Source organism: Agelaius phoeniceus, unplaced genomic scaffold (assembly GCF_051311805.1).
Source record: "Agelaius phoeniceus isolate bAgePho1 unplaced genomic scaffold, bAgePho1.hap1 Scaffold_110, whole genome shotgun sequence".
NCBI classification, from domain to species: Eukaryota; Metazoa; Chordata; class Aves; order Passeriformes; family Icteridae; genus Agelaius; species Agelaius phoeniceus.
This window is the reverse complement of record NW_027509876.1, coordinates 2,290,539-2,305,659: the sequence shown is the minus strand read 5'-3', so window position 1 is coordinate 2,305,659 and position 15,121 is coordinate 2,290,539. Positions and strand designations below refer to the sequence as shown.

Genomic DNA, 15,121 nt, shown 5'->3' with positions numbered 1-15,121 from the left:
TGTGGCGGTCTGACAGGAAATGTGGTTTTTTTGGGATGCTGTGTTTCGGGCCGATGGATGTTCAGGCTTTAATATTGGCATTTCATCTGGCCATTGGGGCACTGGTTCCGCCTCTGAGAACACGGGGTTAAAAGCAGAGCTCTCCCTTGGGAGGGTCCTTTTTGGGAAAGAGTTGGGGGAAAAGCCATGAGGCCGGGAGAGGTGGGCCTGAGCCCGGGGGTGGAAGGGTGGAAGAGAGAAAGAGAGAAAAAGAGAGAGACGGTGCCTGGGACTGTAACCTTGAGACTGGATAAACATGGGCCTGTGCTGGCAGCACAGCTGGGAAGGGGAAAAGGGGGGGGTGCAGCCAGCCGCTTGTAGGAGCTTTTAACCCCTTTTTGGAGAATGAGAACTTTACAGATCATTGACCTCTCCTAGAAGATAGAGTGGAAGATGAGGAAGGAAATGGGCCAGTGTGAGAGAGGTCTGGGTGAGTGAGAGATAGTGGAAGAATAGAGAAGAATCCTAGTGGGAAGAGATGATGGAGTGGCTTTTGCTGGACTCTTTTTGTACAGCCATGGACAGAACCATGTTCCTTGTGACACAGAGACTGCATTCTAGGGGGAGGCAATGCCTCAGAACCAAGAGGGTTCAGTGTTGGTGCCCCTCGGCCCCAGGGGGTGAAAAAATATGGGGGGGACAGGTGTCCCAAAGGAGAGACTGTGCCTTTTTTGGATTGGGACAGAGCATCCTTAAAAAAGACAACCCTAGAAGCAGCTCTGGTCCGTGTTCAGTGGTGAGAGCACTGGACATGAAAGGAAGAGGTCATGACGGCAGATGTACTCCGGGCGGTGCCACGAGTGACACAGAAACACACAAAGCTTCAGCTGTGTTTCCAAGAGAAGCCCATGGTACAAGAAGGACTCCTCTCCTCTTGATGAACTGAGGATTGATTGTCTAAAAGGTGCTGCTGGACCGAGAGTTGGTGATTTGAGGATCAAATGTATTGTGTTGAAATTTGGTGGGGGGAGGAGGAAATGCATTTGTGAGGTTTTCATTTTCCCTCTGTGTGTGTGTTTCATTTTATCTGTAGTTGTAGAGTAGTTAATAAAGTTCTGGTTCTTTTTTTTCCCTAAGTAGGAGCCTGCTTTGCTTATTCCTGGTCACATCTCACAGCAGAAACCAGGGAGAAGGTATCTTCATGGGGGCACTGGCATTGTGCCAGTGTTAAACCATGACATAGGGTTTGAGGGAATCAGCAGCTCCGTGGACGAACCGCAGCCTTCCCTCGAAGCAGAGAAGGTAGGAGGGAATCTGTCTCACTGCCCATTGTCAGTGTGGCAAGCAGGGCTGGAGCTGCCAGTGCCACTGGTGGGCCTCAGCATTGGCCACAGAGGGGCCTCCCATCCCTGCAGGCCCATCACAAAGTGCTGCTGAAGCAGCTGCTTGTTGGAGAGGCCATGCAGGACACGTTGTAGGGCTGCCCAAGGACACTTTGCAGCACCTATGGAGGGCACTGCTCCCCCTGGAACTCCTCAGGTGGTCCATAGGAAACTTTTGCAGGAGCTTTTGCTGTAGCACCTTGAGAAAGCAGCATTTAAATCAGAGAGAGAGGGGAAGAGCCTCAGGAGTCAGATGAGCTGGGCTGGAGTCCTTTGCTCAGCTCCGAGAGCTCTCACTCTGAGCCTCCTCCTTTTCTAAAAGCAGTAAGAAATGCTTTTTAAAGGCAAGTTGTGCATCAGAGAGAATTTCTACTGCCAGGAGACATCCCAGTTCACTTTCACATAATGTACTAATTAATGCATTGATCTGTGAGTGTGGGAGAAGATTTTCCCCATGGTCCCTGCACTGGTCAGTGGCATGGATGCAGGATGAGGTGAGGGTGATTCTGGCAGTGTTTGGGGAATAGGCCCCTCCAGGTACAGCTGCACTTTGCTCCAAGATGCTCTTCTGCATCCATTGCCATGCTCAACAGCTCAATCTCTCCTGTCTTCCATCCAGGCTTTCAGTATCCTGCCAATGTCAGGTGTGCTGCAGCCAGGAGAGAGCCAGCAGGTCTCCTTCACCTACTCTGGCCACCTCAACACCATCTCCGATGTCACGGCGCTGTGCCACGTGGAGGGAGGCCCCAGCTACGAGGTGCTGGTGACCGGGGAGATCTCACGTGTCCGCTACTCCGTGAGGCCCCAGGAGATCAACTGTGGCTTACAGGTACCACACACATCCCTGGCACAGCTCCTTGCCTTGGCACCACGGCCAGCAGGTTCCTGCCCACCTCGCTCCAGGGCTCCCTTCCCAGCCCCTTTGTTGGCTCTGGGGCTTGGAAGCCCAACCTTTGAGGGACACATCTGGCATCCAAGCTGCTCTAAAATGGCCATCTCCAACCCTCTCCACAATGCTGGGAATGCCTCTTTTTCAGGGTACCTAACACTGCCTCTGGGGCAGGCAGGCTCCCAGTGGGGGTGCTCTGAGGGGTGTGTCCCTGAGACATCTCTCTGCTGATCCACACCTAAAGCCTGACCTCCAAGGAGATGCTCTTGTCTAAAGCTCTTGCTTAATCCACACAATAATCAAGGGAAGAAGTTGGGCTTCCAGTCACTACCGTTGGAGAGACTGTCCCAGAATAATCCCCACTTCACTCTTTTCCAGTCAAAAGCCCACAGATATTTCCAGCTGCTGGCCCTGTCTGTGTTGCCCTGGGTGACTCCCTTGTTGCATCTATGTTGCTTGCCAATACTTGCATGCAGGTGCCTTTTCTCCTGGAATGCCTCAGTGCTGTCTCTGTTTCTCCTGGCTGTGGGTGACCCCTCAGAGGGCAGAGGGCCTGTGTGCCCTGGTTCATTTATTGCTGGCCCTCACATGGTTGTTACCACAGCTCTGTGTGCTGCCAGAGCTGCCTGGTGCTGTGCAGGTGCCCTGTGAGTCTCACTCACTGGATTTTGATGAGCAGTACCTTGAGGAGGAGAAGGTGAGAAGGCAGGTCTGGTCCCCATGGACACGCTGCCCAAGCTTCACAGCACTCCAGCATTCCCAGGCTTGTGCCAGGGAGATGGAGGCAATCCCCAGGGCAAAGCCAGCTCTGCTGACATGCTGTGGGAGGACCTAAACTAAATAGTTGGTGTTATTGGGAGGAAGGGAGGAGACAGAAAATGGGTTGATTGAGTCTGTGTGATGAAAGGCAAGAAAAGGAATCTTGCGTATGGTTTCTCTTCCCTCCACATACAGATCCTGCGGATGGCAGTGGGGTCTGAGTACCAAAAGAGCTTTGTTATGCCTGCACGTGCCATGGGTGAGACACTGCCTCCAGAGGTGCTGCAGGACCACGAAGCACACAGGAGGCCAAAGGCTCAACAGGCAGAGCTCAAGCCCATGGCAGAAGCCAAGGCCAGGGCTGAGTCTGAGGTCAAGGCCAAGGCCATGGGCAAGGCAGCAGCAGGTCAGAAAAACAGTGAGGGTTTGGTGGTGTCTGTTTTGCCTGTGGTCCAGCCCATACACCCTGAACTCTCTCTGTCACCTTGCTCTCCAGGGAAAGCCCATTCTTTTAGCAGCTGCCTGTTCCCCAGCTTGGTGGAGGAGCTCTTGGCTGAAGGGCTGTGGCATCTTCTACCAACCCTGAGTGTAGACAAAGCAAGCTCCTATCTGCCTGCCATAGACTGGGGAAATAATCAGGATATTTCCTTGTGTCCCTTAGCCACAAAGACTAGGGCTGGATGAGTTCCTCAGCCAGTAGGACCAGGTCTAATATCACTGGCTCTTTTATATTTGCACCTTCCTAGCAACAAAAGAACAATCTCATCTTGCTTTCACCGAGTCTCCTTTCCTGGGATCCGAGGGCATGGGGACTTTACTGCCCGGCCATAGCTTGGGGGATTGTCTGAATTCTGGGGAGGGATACAAGCTCCCCAATACCTCCTGGGATGATAGGCTGGGTCAGGAAAAGCTGTGAATCCTTGCAGCTGACCCAGAGCACCCAGGTCAGCTTGCAGTCACTCATGGTTTCTCCTCTTTGTGCTAAAGAACTGCAGCGAGAGAAAGCTCTGCAGAGGAAAGCAGAAGTGGATAAAATAGCACTGGAAAGGAAGCTCATACGGAGGAAAAAGTGAGTAAGGCTTCCATGGGTTACTGCTGTTCCATGGGTTATTGTCCCTGGAGGGCTTCCCTGCTCCAAGGACTCTGAGCTCAGAGGTGCTGGATAGCAAAGGCCAGAAGCAGCACAGGGATGGCCATTCTGAGCTCCCTGGCTCCCAAGAGAGGAAGGACCTTCTTCTGTTGAGACAGAAGATCTTCTTCTCTATTGGAGTGCTGAGCCCTCCTGGCTTAGATGCTGCCTGCAGGGAGCTGGGCTCTGGGCTTGCCTTGGCACTGCCTCTAGAGGTGTCTTTAGGTCCATGGTGTTGAGTTGCACCTTCTTGATCATCTCCCTTCACCAAAACAGTGGCATTGTGGTATGGGCAGGTGTGGGGCACAGAGCAAAGCTTGGTTTGGGTCCTGCTCCTGCCACAGCATTGCAAGTCCTTGCAATGCTGATCTGCCAGGCTTCTCCTTATGGTGGGACACCACCCACAGAAGCTCACGTCCTTTAGGCTCCCCTTCAGCTGCAGCAGTAGGCCAGCCCAGGAGAAGCTCAGCTCCAGCAAGGCAGCCCAGCTCAGGACACACAGGCAAAGTGTGGAGCTGAGAGTGGAGGCTGGTTAAAGCAAGTCTGTGTATCAGCACTTCCTTCAGGCCAGGCTGAAGTTGGTTTCATGGGGAGGAGACAGATGAGGCTGTTTCAGATGGCTTTCATGGCAGAGAGCACCGGTTTGCTTGCTCACAGCTGGGTTCCTGCAGGAAATCTGGCTGACAAGAGCCTGTCCTGCAGGAGAGGAGTTCCTGCAGCCTTTGCTTTCTGACTGATAGGATTATTCTCATTAAGGAGCAGGCTGTGCCCTGAGGGGTGCTGAATGAGCTGAGTGAGAATTGGTCGGAGAGATAAGCAGATGTCAGCAATCTGTGATCTGCTTTAAACTGGCAAATCAAGAGACAAAGAGCATTTTCAGGCATCAGCACAGAGAGCTGCTGGATCAGCCTTTGGCAGTGGGCTGGAGGTGTCTGGCTGTGCCTTAAGAGGGAGCTTGCACAGCCAAGACCTTATGATGGCAAGGTTCAGGTTTGGCTGGTCCTGGAGGTCCCCTTGCACCAATGGCATCACTTGGGATGTTCCCAACCTCTGTGGGTTGAGAAAAATTCACGGAAATGGTCTGGTGGTTCTGCCTGGCCTCAGGGTCAAGGAATGAAGTGCAGGGCCGGCCAGGACTGCTGAGCCCAAGTTTCTGGTGGGGACTCTCAGCAATTTTTTCTGTTTTGTTTGCTGAAGGGAGCTGAAGCAGCTGGCTCAAAAGCGTGAGGAGGAGGCAAAAGCCTTAGAGGAGGAAGAGAGGCGGAAGGAGGAAGAAAGGCGGAAGGAGGAAGAGAAGTGGAAGAAGGACAAGAAGGGTGTCTCTGTGGGGAAGCAACCTCCAAAACCAGAGAAGGGGAAAACCAAACCCCCAGAGAAGAAGGAAACCAAGGCTCCAGAGGGGAAGGAAACCAAGGCTCCAGAGGGGAAGGAAACCAAGGCTCCAGAGAGGAAGGAAACCATGATCCCAGAGAAGAAAAACAAACCTCCAGAAAAGAAGGAAACCAAACCCCCAGAGAAGAAGGAGACGAAAATCCTAAAGAAGGCAACCGAACCCCCAGAGAAGAAAAACAAACCTCCAGAAAAGGAAACTAAATCCCCAGAGAGAAAGGCAACCAAAATCCCAGAGAAGGAAACCAAAGCTCCAAAGAAGGGGGAAGCAAAAGCCCCAGAGAAGGGGGAACCCAAAACCTCAAAGAAGGATGAAACCAAAGCCCCAGAGAAGGGGGGAACCAAAGCCCAAAAGAAGGGGGGAACCAAAGCCCCAAAGAAGGGAGAAACTGAAATCCCAGAGGACGCAGCTGAGATGGAGAACTTGATCCAGAGGTTTCAGATCTATGAGTCATTGCAGCAGAATTTCTCCTACTGGAACAGAGTTCAGGGTACTATGCAGATACCTGTGATCCAGAAGGGAAACAAGTTCCAGCATGCAGCTGGAAACCAAGGTCAGAAGACCAATAAGCCTCAGGAGAAGGTGAAGAAGAAACCTGAACAAAAATGTAGAGACCAAAGCAATCTTTAGTCATCTCAGCTGAAGATGCAAAGCAAAGTTACAGAGGGGACAGTCAGATGATGATGTTCCACAATGACTGGGTATCATCTGTGCTGATGGGGAGGTTACCCCTTCTTGGGACTCAGTTTTTTCAGGCAGGGAAAGATTATTCTTTATTCACTCAACTCAGTTTCTACAGTTTCAGACCTCGTGTGCAACTTTAATTAGTTAATAGATTTCTTTCTAATTACGCTATTGGTTAATAAAATATATTTTACTTGTGCATCAAATCTCTCTATTGTATTGTTTACTTGTTCTCTGCACTGATTCTCATGGGACAAATCCCTTGTTGTTGCAGGTACATTTGTTTTTCACCCTCAGAACAGATTGTTAACCAACTCTCATTCTCAAAATAGCTTCACATGGGAACTTGTAACTGCTTCTCTGCACTTAGAAGAGATGACAGGCCAGCTGTTAATATTGCAGAACAAGGCCTGATTTCATAAGGCCTTTCTTTTATCATTATTCTACCTGTCTATGACATCTCCCCCTTTTCATTCATTTAAAAAAGGCTCCTATGTTCTGATGTTGAAACAGCTCACTCTTGTGAGGGTATTATCTCATGAAGGTTTTCACTGGTTATCTGTTAGACAACTGAAAGGTGAATAAGCCATAAATGAAATAACAGCATGATGGTGTACTGGAGGGATTAAAGTTGTAAAAAGCATATTAGAATTCTAAGTAAATCAGTTATGAGAAAAACTCATGGGAACTGCAAATTCCATGGAAACAGAAATTCAGTACGACTTTTTAAAGTGCGGGGTTACTGAAAAATAAATATAATAACATGCAATTTAGCATATTGCTGAACAACCCAACAGCTTTTTGTGACTGTATCTGGCATCATTTTATATGGCAAATTTGTTAGCATTCTTGTTAAAAATATCAGACCATGTTAAAATTTGATAGGTAATAAGGCGTTGCATTTACCGCTTTTCAATCTCTCCAGTAACTGTAAAACTATATAAAACAATCAGAATTTAGTCAGAAAACGAAATAAACTTAAAAAAACCCTATAGCAACACGTTTTCAAGGCGCACAAACACAGTAGGTAAGGCTCCTGCCTCCTATCAGACAGAAGGAATCAAGCAGCTCTGCGCCAGAGCAGGGGCCTGTGCCGCCCACAGGGCAGAGGGAAAGCCCTACAAAAAGGGAAACTATGGGGAGAAGAGAGGACATTTAAAGTGCAATGACATAACTACACATCAATAAAGCTTCTCTTAATATTCACACAATAGTCATCCCTTCATTGCGCGGGCCAATCCTCTCATTATCCATGGATCCCAGCAGGGCCCTGCGGCCGTGAATGCGGCCCGCTCTGGGCTCGCCTGGCTCGGCCGCCACAGCGCCCCCGGGGCCGCTGCACCTCTGCTCCCCCAAAACACCCGCGGGGAAAAGAGCAGGGCAAAGGCAGCAACACAAAACAAACTCTAAAACCCGCGCACAAAAAGATAAACACAGAAAAGGCACAAGCTGCATTTTATTTCATCTTCTGCCAACACAGTCACTGACTGAGAGTTGCATTTCCACGGCAAAGATCTGCCTTTTGAGAAACTTCAAACACAGAAATATCTTTTTTACTAGATGTGTACAAGGCCAGGCCTCATTGGAGGCACAGCTTTTCTCACAACTCTGCATCATCTTTTACTGAAAAAGAATTAAGCAGTATGGTCATGAGTCTGGCATCTCAGCCAGAAAGGCCAGGTATTAGAGGGAAGAAGTCAGCCTATAAAATCTGATTATTTTTCCTCTTCCATTGGTCTGTCAATAATGTTAATCAGAATGTATCTCTACATGTTAACATGAAGGTGTTTGTATTTACATAAGCAGTAATATATCTATAAAGACTTTTGAATTCTCTTCAAGGACAAGAAAATTTGAACCAATAATCCTTTCCTAATAGACAGGTCCAGTTTAACTTTTCACTGAAGATGTTAAACCCAAGGGTAGTTCATGTAATGCTGTCCTTACATGTCGCTATCTTCATGCACAACAGCCCATCTTTATTCTTCACAGCTCACATTTAGATGGTTTTCTAAAGGCATTGTCTTTCATTTTAATTGGTTAGTAATTTACTGCAATTCGGTTCATTGGTTGGTAGTTGCTAAAGTACATGTTAATCAAAACCTTTCCTCCCTAACGAGGTTTACATTCTTGTCTCCTGGATAGAAGCTGTGGGTAGAAGTCTTTCTTCTTCTTTCTTCTCCTTTCTCACAGGAACTTGTCAGGCTAGCTGTTAGCTGTACTTAGCTGAAGCAGCAGGCCTGAGCCATAATTTTACAAGGGTAACAAAGCTCTTCTTTTATACGGCTTTACAATATTGTATGTAACAATGTTGTATGCAACATTGACATATGATTATTTCAATCTTAAAGAATAATCTTAAATTTCTTTCACGTGAATTTTGACCTTTGTAATATTTGTGTATGATATATTTGGAGATAAAATCTGTTTTGAATCATCCCTTCATAGAATCACAGACTCATGAAATCATCAAGGTTGGGAAAGCTCCCTGAGACCACGGAGTCCCAGCTGTGCCCGATGCCCACCTTGTCCCCAGCCCAGAGCCCTGAGTGCCACCTCCAGCCCTTCCTGGGACACCTGCAGGGATGGGCACTGCCAAGCTCCCTGGGCAGCCCCTGCCAAGGCCTGAGCAGCCTTTCCATGGGGAAATTCCTGCTGGTGCCCAGCCTGAGCGCAGCCTGAGGCCGTTCCTCTGCTCCTGTCCCTGTCCCTGGGAGCACAGCCCGACCCCCCGGCTGTCCCCTCCTGGCAGGGAGTTGTGCAGAGCCACAAGGGCCCCCCTGAGCCTCCTTTGCTCCAGGCTCAGCCCCTGCCCAGCTCCCTCAGCCCCTGCTGGGGCTCCAGCCAGGATAGCATCCTAGTGCTATACAAAGAGCAGTGCCGTAGGTGCCTTTATCACCACATTTTAATCTTTCATAAATACAGAAAGACTCGTCAGAAAGCACTAAAGCCAAGTCAGCAGCAAAAGTGCCAATGTCCTCTGCAAAGCAGCGCGGCCCGGCCCGGGCCGGCCCCAGGCTCGGTGCCGCGGTTGCCCGGTAACCGCGCCCGGGCCCTCAGCGTCTGTGACGGCGCCGTGGCCTCAGCGCCCGCAGCCGGCGCTGCTGCTCATTCGCACTCGGCATTAGCCAAGCGAATGGTTCGCAGAGATTGGTCTCTACGAGTCCTGCGATTTCGCGGAGAATTGGTCTCTGTGAGCAACTCGGAAACTCGCACAACATTGGTTTTTGCTAGGGACTCCTAAATTCACAGAACATTGGTTTCTGTGAGGGAGTCCTGAACTTACAAAGCATTGGTCTTTGTGAGGGACTCCTAAATTCACAGAACATTGGTTTCTGTGAGGGAGTCCTGAACTTACAAAGCATTGGTCTTTGTGAGGGACTCCTAAATTTGCAGAACATTGGTTTCTGTGAGGGAGTCCTGAACTGGCAAAGCATTGGTCTTTGTGAGGGAGTCCTGAATTTCGTTTGAAGGTAAAGATTGACTCAAGTTGTACTTTCTGGTTTTGACACATCTCTGCTCTGAAAGAGAATGCCAGAGGGAAATACAGGATGGGATAATGCCAGTCTTCAGTTTGGTGGCATGTACAGCTGAGGGGATGAACCATAGATGGTCTGCTGATGGTGCTTTTTGTCTCACCGAAGAAATGCAACATTTCCTAAATATCCTAGTCTATCCTTTTTTTCCTATAGTATTTATTTAAACTACTTATAGGTGAATGAGTTCTGTTCAAGTTTCAGGGGGTTGTTATGATCTGGTTATTAAAATTATTAAGGAGATGCCTTAATAAAACATGACCATGTGCCAAAGTCAATAGTTTGGATTTTATGGAACAGTAAATGTAAGGAAGAGAGAGGGATAAAGAAATAGCAAAAGGAGGGGGGGAGGGAGGGAGCTGGGAAGGGGGGAAGAAAGAGAGCGACAGAGAGAGATTTAGTAGAAAATATCACCATTCCATGGATCCCATCCCATTCAATCCTCTTCTGGTCTTCTCTGTGGTGAGGCCTCACAAAATGGAAGACTCCAAAGGATTAGTGCAGATTTGGGCAAGGTGGCACTGCCCAGGTAGCTCCCTGGGGTGGGGCAAGTTTGGCTCTGTCTCTTGCTACTCTCAAATAATAGAAAATCTTTAGCACTAGGATATCCTTTGAGTCTGCCCTGAATTGGGTTGTGGCTTTTCAGATCTGTTGTGTTACTTTGCATGCCCTGCAGTCGTCTGGTGCAAGGCCTCAGGAATGGCTCTGGGGGCACTTTGGAGGTCTTTGATGGGTTATGACACCCCCTCAGCTGCCCCTCATGGGAAGGTCCCCTGGATGTGGCCTTCTGGGGCTGGGGGCTTCTAGAGCTGAGCCAGTTTGCCTGAGGGAGGATGGGTGTCCACTGCCCCTTAGCAGAGGTTGTGCCACACGCCCAGAATTTCCTCCTCCCCCCTCTGTTGATGGGAGGTTTGAGTGCAAACCTGGCCTCAGCAGACGAGTCTGTGGCTATGACTTCCCCAGCCTGAAGGCAGACAGAGCTGGTTTTCAGCACAGCTGCTGGGTCTGGCTTTAGTGGGGATGTATTTTTCTCCCTCAGCCTTGTTCACTTCTCCCCAGACCTGAGCTAATGGGATGCTAGTGTCAGCTTTATCTTGTCTCAAGTTCCCTTAGGCAGCTTAACTCACAGTGCCAAGTTCCAGTCAGGAGGCATTTTCAGGGAAGGGTGGGCTTGGGGGTCTCAGCTTCTCTATACAGTTTTGTCACAATGGGCAAAAAGTCCTTTATAGCAATATTTAAGCCATTAACCATAACACTCCAGTCTCTCTCAAGTCCTGTGAGGAGCAGCTGAGAGAGCAGGGGTTGTTTAGCCTTAAGAAGAGGAGGTCCACTCAAGCTGTTTTTAAATAATATTTAAGCTACAGCTTTGATTGTTCTAAGTATTTTTAATGTTGAGCATTTTAGCTCCAGGTTTCAGTATGATCCATCTTTGAATTGCACAAGGTCACCATGTAGTTCAAATAAAGTCCAACTAGAGGCCTAACAATACTAGCTGCTTATGCCAAACAAGCACATAGCTACTTTCAAATCATAGAAAATCTTTAGCACCAGTATATCCCTTGAGTCTGCCATGAACTGGGTTCTGGATTTTCAGAGTTCCATTGTTGTTCCTTCCAGTTCTGTTGAGGGACTGTCACTCATCTGTGACATCATCACTTCACAATGGCATCTGGATTCCCAGGAAGGACACCAACACCTCGACTTTTGCTTAGGGAAGGACTTAAGCCTAATAATGTGAGTAGCCCCTGGGGCTGTGTTAAGGCTGGAAACTGCCCTGGTGTCCCTGCTCTCCCTGCCCCTGTTGTCCAGCAGTGCTCTGAAGCTGCAGAGCCCCTCCCCAGCCCTCTGTGCCATGCTCCTGTTGCTGGGGCTGTCCTGGTGCAGTAGGGAACACTGTGGGATGTGTCAGGGACAGCCCAGCGCCTTGCCTGGCTGTGCCAGCAGAGCCAAGTGAAACCAATGTACAGCTGAAGCCCTCAGCATGGGCTTCTTTCCTTCCCCTTTGCCACAGCAATTCCTTCTGTCAGGCTGGGCACTCACCTGTGCTGCTCTGACCAAGCTGCCCTTGGGCACCTGGGCATGTGAGGGGGAAAGCTCAAACTCTGCCCCAAGCCTTGAGAGCCACGGCTGGTCCCAGCTGGAAGAGCTTCCAAAGCAGCTGTTCTCTCCCAGCTCCTGGGTGGGCACAGATGCAGCCCTGCAGGCAGCACTGGAGCCAGGGCCACAAAGGTCCCTTGCTGTCTGCAGCTCACTTGACTGAAGATGCCCCACTGCTGAGGCTCTGCCAAGGACATCCCTCGGTTTTCTTCTCTCGAGGGCTCTGTCAGCCCAGACAGAGAAAACCAATGCTAAGTAACAGAGAGAGCTAAAACTTGGACACATTCCTGTGCACCTCACTCTTGGTACAGCTTGTCTTGCTTGCTTCCCTTGGACTCAGCCAGCAGTGCTATCTCCTGCCTGGGAGTTTTGAGTGTTGTGCAGGGGTGGAGTTCAGGCAGTTCTGAGAGCTCCTCCCCACTCTCTGGAAAGGTCACTGCCTCAATCCAGTGAAATGGAAGAGGAAACAAATGCCCAAAGAGCAGAAATCCCCAAACATGTCCCATCAAATCACAGAGAGACTCATGGGACAGAGCCATGTGGCTGGAGTATGTCTATTGCACTCTGTATTATTAATTTATTGGTGCTAAGTATTTCAGCAGGCAACTTCCAGGGTTTCCAGAACTGTCCTAGTGGTTGTGATCACAAATTATTCATCAGTGCCACTTGTTCAAGGAAAGCCTTTCTGAGCAAGCACATCTCTGACATTCTTGCTGTTTGGTTTTTTTTTTGTTTTTGGTTGGTTTTTTGTTGTTTTTTTGTTTTTGCATTTCAGCTGCTTCCCTCTAAGTTCCAGAGGGAGAAGTTTGTCAACTCAAAGCAGGAGGCCAGCACTGGGGGGAGTTTTCTGCCCAGAATTGGCCCATGTGTCGACATGAGTGAGACTCGTCCAAAGGTAGCCTTTTCCCGCTCTTTTCCTTTCTGTTTAACATGAAGTTTGAAGAGGGTGAGTGCTTGTGACAGGCTCGCCTCCAGCAAAAGACCTCAGTGTCCAGGTCCTGTTGTCATTGCAAACTGCTGGGAGTGGTGGACTGGGAGTCCTGATCTGCACTAAGCCAACACAAATGACCTCTGCTGAAGCTGCTGGGCTGTGCTGGAGTGTAGCTGCCATTGCTAAAACCAGGGGGGGAAGGCTGAGGACGCAAAGGCACCAAATTGCCATTTGCCATTCTCCTGCTGAAGGAGCCACCTCTTGCTTTGGTGTGGTCACCATCAAATGCTTGGGGTCACAGCATTCCCTCCACAGTGGCAGCGTTGGCCTTTGAGGCCGAGGACCTGCAGGAATTACTTCAGCTTTAGCAAAACAAATTGCATTACTGCTTTGGGCTGGAACAATGTGTTGGGACCCTGACGGGGTGTTAGATTTTGCAGGCTGCCAGATGTACAGGGGACTGGCCCTGGGCAGAAGGGAATGGATGGGCTTTATCTGGATCAGTGCCTACTTAGAGTTGTGTTTAAAGCTGCTTTTCTGGCAGGACTGGCTCAGTAGAAAGCACAGTCCAAAGGGGTAGGTGACCGAGGTGGGCTGTTGAGCAGGAAATTGGCAGCAAGCGACACGGAACACAATCCAGGTTAAGGATTGCCCTGGAGAGGGGCCTTGGGAACACCTCAGGGAAAGGCACAACTAAGGCACAGTGTGCTGCAGCCACTCCCTTCAGCAGACTGTGTCTCCTCATGGAGTCACACACAAGACCTGCTTGTGTCTCTGGTGTAACAACAGTGTGACTGGAGAAGGCAGACAAAGCAGGGCAGAGCCTTCTTAAAGCAATGTCTCTGGTCCAGAAGCATTTGCTGTTGTTGTGTCTTTCCAGACATGCCTCTGCAATGGTATTAAATAAGATGGCAATAATGACAAGAAAGCACCCATTTAAAGCTAATGGAAAAAGGAGATACCAACTCTACTCTTACCCAAGTCGCTGAGAAAATAATTGAACCTTATCCTCATTCAGCATTGTCATTCCCTTGTCTTCTATCCTCATTCACTTGTCTTTTTCCTGACTTCATTTTTGCCTTTACCTGACTTCCTGACTTTATTTTTGCCTTTCCCTCTGTTAGAAAGGCAGTAACTTTTAAATGCAATGAAAGGGGACAAAATCATCCAAGCAAAAGAAAACTGTTTCTTAGCAACCACACAGAGAGGCGTGTGTCTCCCTGCCCCCGAAAAGGAGCAAACACACCCTCCAAGAAAAAAGCAATCTTTGTATCCCCTTTGTACCCAGCTGGGACAGTCCCTGGCCCCTTTCCCCCGGAGGGGTACTCAAGAACTTCCATTCTCTGTGACCACCAACTTTTCTGTCCCCTCTCCTCTCATCCTCCTTCCTTTTGGTCAGGTCTTCAGCCAGTTGGTGCTGCCAACTCACAGCAACACCCAACACACCAAGCTGAACAAATCCAAACTACAAACAACACATAGTACCAACAAATTCCATTCTTTCACTTAAAAACCTTTTGGCTTCAGCCAAATACCACCTCATCTCTCACACCTCCTCTAGTACTGTTCTCTTCTTACTGATGCTTAAGTTCTAGTTCAAAACAGGTATTTGCAGTTGGGTGGGCCTCAGTTTCCCTGTCTCAGAGTAAAGGACATCCCAAAATTGAATCTGATGTAAATTTGTGGGTCTTACTTACTCCATGAGTGCTCAGTCAGTGCTCCAGTGGGCACAGGGCTGTGCTTAAGGAACGTGCTGCCTGGCATTCTGGAGAAGGAAAGCTGGAGAAATCAAAAGAGCAACTTGGCTTGAGCCTGCTCTAAGCTGATCAAGCAGTTCTTGATCAGCTCAGAGCAGAGGTGGGTGAGCCAGAGTTTGCCCAGTGTGTCCTGGGCACACATGCTCACCCAGAGTCTGTGCTTCACTGGGGATCAGTGTAAGGGATCCTTCATGAACTTTCCTCCCAGCAGCTGAACCTCTCCCTGCTCTCTCGCCTCTCCAGCTGTCACCAGCTCCCCCGAAACGGAGCGTGATTGGGGTTTCCCCACGAGAGCTGGTATTTCAGAACATCGTTGCTCATGAGGTCTCTGAAATGGTGCTGTCTATCATGAATAAGGACAAGGTAAGTGCTGGCACCTGGAGCTTTAACACTGTGCTGGAAGAGGAGAGTGCTGTCATTCCCCCAGTGTACAGCAAAGCAAGTTATCTGCTGCAGCACATCCAGAAGAAAATGTCTCAGCACCTTTGTTCTGCAAGTTGTGGAAATCTTCCTGTGCTGGGAACTGTCCCCTGATTTTGGCCATGCATTGATGGTATCTATGCCAAAGGAGTTTCCTGCTCTTGAAAG

General features: G+C 49.2%; 1 protein-coding gene across 1 annotated transcript in view; it reads left to right on the top strand.

The window, feature by feature from the left end:
* Positions 1-14,750, top strand: part of MRPL52 (mitochondrial ribosomal protein L52) — a 54,406-nt gene extending 39,656 nt beyond the window's left edge. The window contains exon 7 of the mRNA XM_077173068.1: positions 14,741-14,750. The gene's annotated coding sequence lies outside the window, so the exon portion shown is untranslated. The remainder of the gene's footprint in view (positions 1-14,740) is intronic.
* Positions 14,751-15,121: the final 371 nt, after the last annotated feature.